This window comes from Culex quinquefasciatus, chromosome 2, assembly GCF_015732765.1.
Source record: "Culex quinquefasciatus strain JHB chromosome 2, VPISU_Cqui_1.0_pri_paternal, whole genome shotgun sequence".
Taxonomy (NCBI): domain Eukaryota; kingdom Metazoa; phylum Arthropoda; class Insecta; order Diptera; family Culicidae; genus Culex; species Culex quinquefasciatus.
This window is the reverse complement of record NC_051862.1, coordinates 145815526-145821352: the sequence shown is the minus strand read 5'-3', so window position 1 is coordinate 145821352 and position 5827 is coordinate 145815526.

The window sequence follows — 5827 nt, the reverse complement described above, 5'->3', positions numbered from 1 at the left end:
TAACTGTGTGAATTATTTCTTCGAAAATATAATAAAATATTAAATGTTTGGCTTTGAAATTTGGTACCAAAAGAAACCTTCAGAAGAAAACTTTTTTAAAACAAACTAGGTGAACAGAATGCAATTCAGAACACAGAATAGAATGTAAACAAAATTCGATTTTCTTTGGTAACATCTTCTAAACAAAGATTTATCTGAAACCAAGTTGAAAAAAATCTGCGCATTGTATGGAAAAGTGATTAAATCCTCAACCTGTCACACATGCGCGAATTTTTCCCTTATGAGTTGTTCGATCAACAAAGTTCAAAAAATCACGAATCGACTATTCCTTGTAATAATCTCGGCCCTGTAGTGTTGAAATTGCAATCTCTCGGAGGAAAAAATGATCGCCGGGAAATTTCCTACAAGCTGCATGCATTGGTTTTACTAGGAAAAGTGGGCTACTCAGAGCCGTAACTTGGGTTGACGGCGCCCTTGGCGAAACATCAATTTGGCGCTTCACCCATATTTACACGCATTTTGATAAATTGATTTTATTTTGCAATGATTACTTCAATGAGTTTTGATTTTGGTACAAATTGTATAATTGCAATTGGAGACCTAAATGTGATGGTTAAAATCAGAAACAAAGTTTTTTCTGTTTTATTTTTCAAATTTATATTGAATTAAAAATATATTGTAGAAATTAAGTTAGCTGAATATTTCTCAGATTTCATAAAAAGAAAAGTATATGTTGTAATGTTAAAACATAACTCCTATTTCAAAGAAGCTTAAAACATAACCATATTTTTTCACAATTTGGCGGATTCTGATTCACAGCAAAATCAACGTGAAAATAACATATAGTTGGACAATTCTTTAGTCTGGAAGGTATGACTCAAACTTCATTATATAACGGTCCAAACTTTAATGCTGTATTTATTTTGAAAAGCTCTTCTAGAACTCCTTGAGCTTTCTTCAACTTGAGCACCCCTTCTTTGATGACAAAATTAATTTTGCATTTACTATAAATTTTCAAAAACACGCTGCTTAATCATTTTTTATATGTTTTACCAAATTATCTAACCCAAAAAAAATATCCAGGTATTTGTAGTTATCCTTTATATTTGCTTTGACACCCTTTCACCCTTAAATACCTAATGAGTATGTTATAACCGTTACGCATTCTCTCTATTCATCACCCAGGTTCCCACATTAATTCAGTGCGGACGTTACGCATCGGCGGCCGTTACTGATCGTGTGGTCCGCACTAGAACCGCCCTGGCGAACCGAGGGCGGGCCGCCTGGGCGGTTGAAATTTGACCTTTGAAATTTTTCAATTTCGTCCGCCCTCCATCCGCCTTGGCGTGCCATGAGCGCATCGCCTGGGCGGTTCAAACTGATCGCTGAAATGTTTCAATATCGTTCGCCTTTCAATCGCCGCGGCGAGCCAAAGGCTGATTGCCGTGGCGGTTTGCATCTGAAGGAATTTATTTCGAATTTGACATTTCAGTCAGTGTTCAACGAGCTTCGGTGGGTGTTGTTATTTAATCGGCGGCTACTGATTTTCGTTGTTAAGTTTGTGTTGGGAGAAGTGTTGTGTTGTTTAGATTGTTTACTTATGTAAACCAACAGTTGAAAGTGCGTTTGAAATAGTGATTGAAGGTTGTTTTGCAAGAATAATCGTTATTGTTGATGTAATTTATGTGACACCCTTATAAATATTGTTGGCAGATGTGCAATCATGTGGAATACTTAGAATTTGATATGTTTCATTGTTGTTATGATTTGATTTATTCATTTTTGTATGTTTGTATGGAAATTTGGCGTACATTTTGGTAAAAAGTATATCTTTCCCAGGGAAACCTCTTGAAGAGTATCGAGGTGGCATTTACAAAGCGGATTTTGTGCCAATGTTTACTCAATTAATGTTAATGTTTTTTTGTGTGAATGTTAACACTCCAAAGGTTGCGGGTTCAGTGCCAGCAGTGGAGGCAACTAGTGGTGCAGAAGCGATTTTTGTCTTTGTTTTGTTTGACGTTTTTTAGGTGTGCATGATGCAGGACGTGGGTAGGAAGTAATTTCAATAATTTTCAATTATCAGTTCAGCGGCAACAATATCATTTAAAATGTGTTTAATTTTTTACAGCTTCCTGGATCATTTATAAATGAACTGCTTATATGTATTTATCTATTCTTCATTTGATTTATTTGAATGTTTATATCATTCCTATTCCTTGTCCTTTTTTCTACCATTCCTCCATACCATATATGATTAAATTTCATGAACTAACGACAGTTACTGAAATAGCAATGGAACCATCTGAAATTTTTTTCTTTAAAATATAATTATCTTTCTTCCAGCTTCCGGGAATCTTCTTCAATTATAATGCCTACATTTATCTATTCACTAGATGATTTATTTAAATGTTTATATCCTTCCTTATCCTATTCCTTTTCTTTCAGCAATGGAACCATCTGAAGCATTTGTCTGTTTAATTATATTTTTTTGCAGCTTCCCGGAATCATCTTTAAAATTACTGCTTATTTGTATTTATCTTTTCACTGTAAGATTTATTTTTATATTCATATCTACCATTCCCCCATACAATATATGATCAAATTGAATGACAAGAAAGGGCATGGGGTGTAATCTACTAGGATACTTTCTTCGGATTAGCTGCGCTTGTGTTTGATTAGATTAGAGTATGAATTGTTAACATTCAATACGTTGACTGTTTATATGTAAGTATTAATAATACATGAACATTTTAAATAATTTAGTTTTTAAATTAGTTAAAGAATTATTTTTATTTGCAGGAAATGGAAAATCTTCGCAACAAGTTTGCTTATCAATATATTATTTTGTTTCTTTATTTTTTTCATCATTTCACCTCAGTGAACTAACAACGCACGTAAGATGTATTGAGAACAATTTTTTTTTGAAAATTATGTTTTTTTTCATATTTTTGTTTTATTTCTAAATTTTAGCACACAAGAATCTACAAAGATCTGCATTTCTATATAAGGCACTTTATGTTTTTTTCAGTTTTAGATGAACTTGAAAAAACACTATCAGAATCCTGAAGGAACCTGAACGGGTATTCTGCGTTGGCGGATGAAATATGTATGAAAGGCGAATCGAGGGCGGGCCAAGGCGGTTGGGGCTTTTTGGGCGGATGAACTTTATATAGGGGGCGGATCGGGGGCGACCCGCTAGCGGACCATCTTACAGGGGCGGTTGTACCGTATATGAAAGGCGCATCAAGGGCGAGCCAAGGCGGTTGGGGCTTTTAGGGCGGATGAATTGTATATGGGGGGCGTATCAAGGGCGACCCGCTGGCGAACCAACCTACAGGGGCGGCTGAACCGTATATGAGAGGCGCATCAAGGGCGAGCCAAAGCGGTTGGGGCTTTTTGGGCGGATGAACTTTATATAGGGGGCGGATCAGGGGCGACCCGCTGGCGGACCAACCTACAGGGGCGGCTGAACCGTATATGAGAGGCGCATCAAGGGCGAGCCAAGGCGGTTGGGGCTTTTTGGGCGGATGAATTTTATATGGGGGGCGTATCAAGGGCGACTCGCTGGCGAACCAACCTACAGGGGCGGCTGAACCGTATATGAAAGGCGCATCAAGGGCGAGTCAAGGCGGTTGGGGCTTTTTGGGCGGATGAATTTTATATGGGGGGCGTATCAAGGGCGACCCGCTGGCGAACCAACCTACAGGGGCGGCTGAACCGTATATGAGAGGCGCATCAAGGGCGAGCCAAAGCGGTTGGGGCTTTTTGGGCGGATGAATTTTATATGGGAGGCGTATCGAGGGCGACCCGCTGGCGAACCAACCTACAAGGGCGGCTGAACCGTATATGAAAGGCGCATCAAGGGCGAGCCAAGGCGGTTGGGGCTTTTTGGGCGGATGAACTTTATATAGGGGGCGGATCGGGGGCGAGCCACTGGCGGACCATCTTACAGGGGCGGACGAACCGTATATGAAAGGCGGGTCGAGGGCGAGCCACGGCGGTTGGGGCTTTTTAGGCGGATGAACTTTCTATGGAAGGCGTATCGAGGGCGACCCGCTGGCGGACCATCCTATAGGGGCGGTTGAACCATACAAAACGGCGTATGTAGGGCGGATGAACGGCGGGTGAAACATTTCAAGGCAAACCTGGGCGACCCCGGGGCGAGTCGCTGGCGGACCAACGTCACGATAAAAAAACTGATCGTGCGCCAAATTGTTGCAAATTTTATCCGCCTGCGGGTCGCCCGTGGTCCGCCAAATCAAACGCTGGCGGATCGCCAGAGCGGTTTGGCGGTCCGCCAGCGAACCGCCGGCGGGCTGCCCAGTCAATGTGGGTTATAGGGGAACTATACTCTTTTTCAGCCTATTTCTATTATCGGCCTATCAGCACTTTGTTCATGAATTACGGCTTTCAAAAAGTGTTTTTGACTGTTTCAAAGTTATAAATAACTCGAATTAAAGTGAGCAAGCAACTCTCCATTGTTGAAATTTCTGTAAATGTTGATTTAATAGCGGAAAACGGCAAAGTGATGAGAATTGGTCGAACGGCTTAGAGTGATTAAAATGGGTATATTTCCCCTAACTGACATAAAAAAATTGTACAATCAATAATTTCGGCGCCCTCAGCGGTCGCCAACTGCGCCAACCCCTAGGTTACATAAATTTTAGATTGCTTTTTCAAAACAATCAATGTGCCATGGTTTTCTATGAACATAGGACCTTTTGAAAAAGTAAGCGAGAATTTTGGTCCAATATTGATTGTGCATCTATCGTTTGAAAACAATACACATTTGAGATTTAGTGAGAAAAATAGTTCCAATTTTCAAAACTTCTCAAAAATTACAAGCAAGGCCTACTGCTTTCATGTAATAATTTTGGCCGCTGAATCCAATTATAGAATCTAATAACGTCATGATTCGAAATCCAGACACTTAGTAGCATATCATTTTCGTTATAGCTGACAAAAAAACATGTAATAAGTTGGAAATGAAGAAATATCATCAGGATGTAGTATTAACAGTCAGTTTTAAGAGAATGCATGCAAAATATGTCTTTTCTAACAATTTTTCATCAGAATTTGAATATTAAAATGACTTGTTGTGCTTCGAATCCCGGACACTGACTAAAGCTGATTCGAAATCCGGACACTTTTGCTCAGAATTCCGAACATTCGTTTTTGCTAATGAATCGCACAAATTTGGACTGAAATGTTAGTGAATGGCACTCTTTAGATCTCAAATAAGCTGTTAACATCAAAACAATCTATATTTTATAAACAACTTTGTCCAAGACTGCAAAACGATCCGATCTAACCCTGACGAGTTATTAGCGATATAAAAAAGACGATATTGTATGAACAGATTTTTTTTACAACTTAACGATCAGCGATGGAATAATCATCCTCAAAGAAATCATTGAATGTTCATCAAGGGAAAAAATCCGAAGGGAGCATCTAAAAATATCATCATCTTAATTATTCGGCGGAACATCTTTTTCACTACTACACTTGCAAGTGTAACGTCACACGTCGATATATGCAGGGCCTGTCACATTTGTAGATGGGCAATGTGTGTAAACAACGTGAAATAAATATTTCTAGATTAAATTTTCAAAAGGTTATCTGCATAGGAAACCTATGACGGATAAATTGTTTTGAAAATTTAATCTAGATTTTTAAGTGGTGCTGACAAGGAAATTCACAAAAAAAATCATCAACAGATTGATTTTCTTGGAGAAGTTCGGGAGCAATTTTATTATGCGTGATTTGCCTCCTCTCTCTTTCGCGGGTGATGAAAGTTCGCAAACGAAATTGATTTTTTTGCGATTAT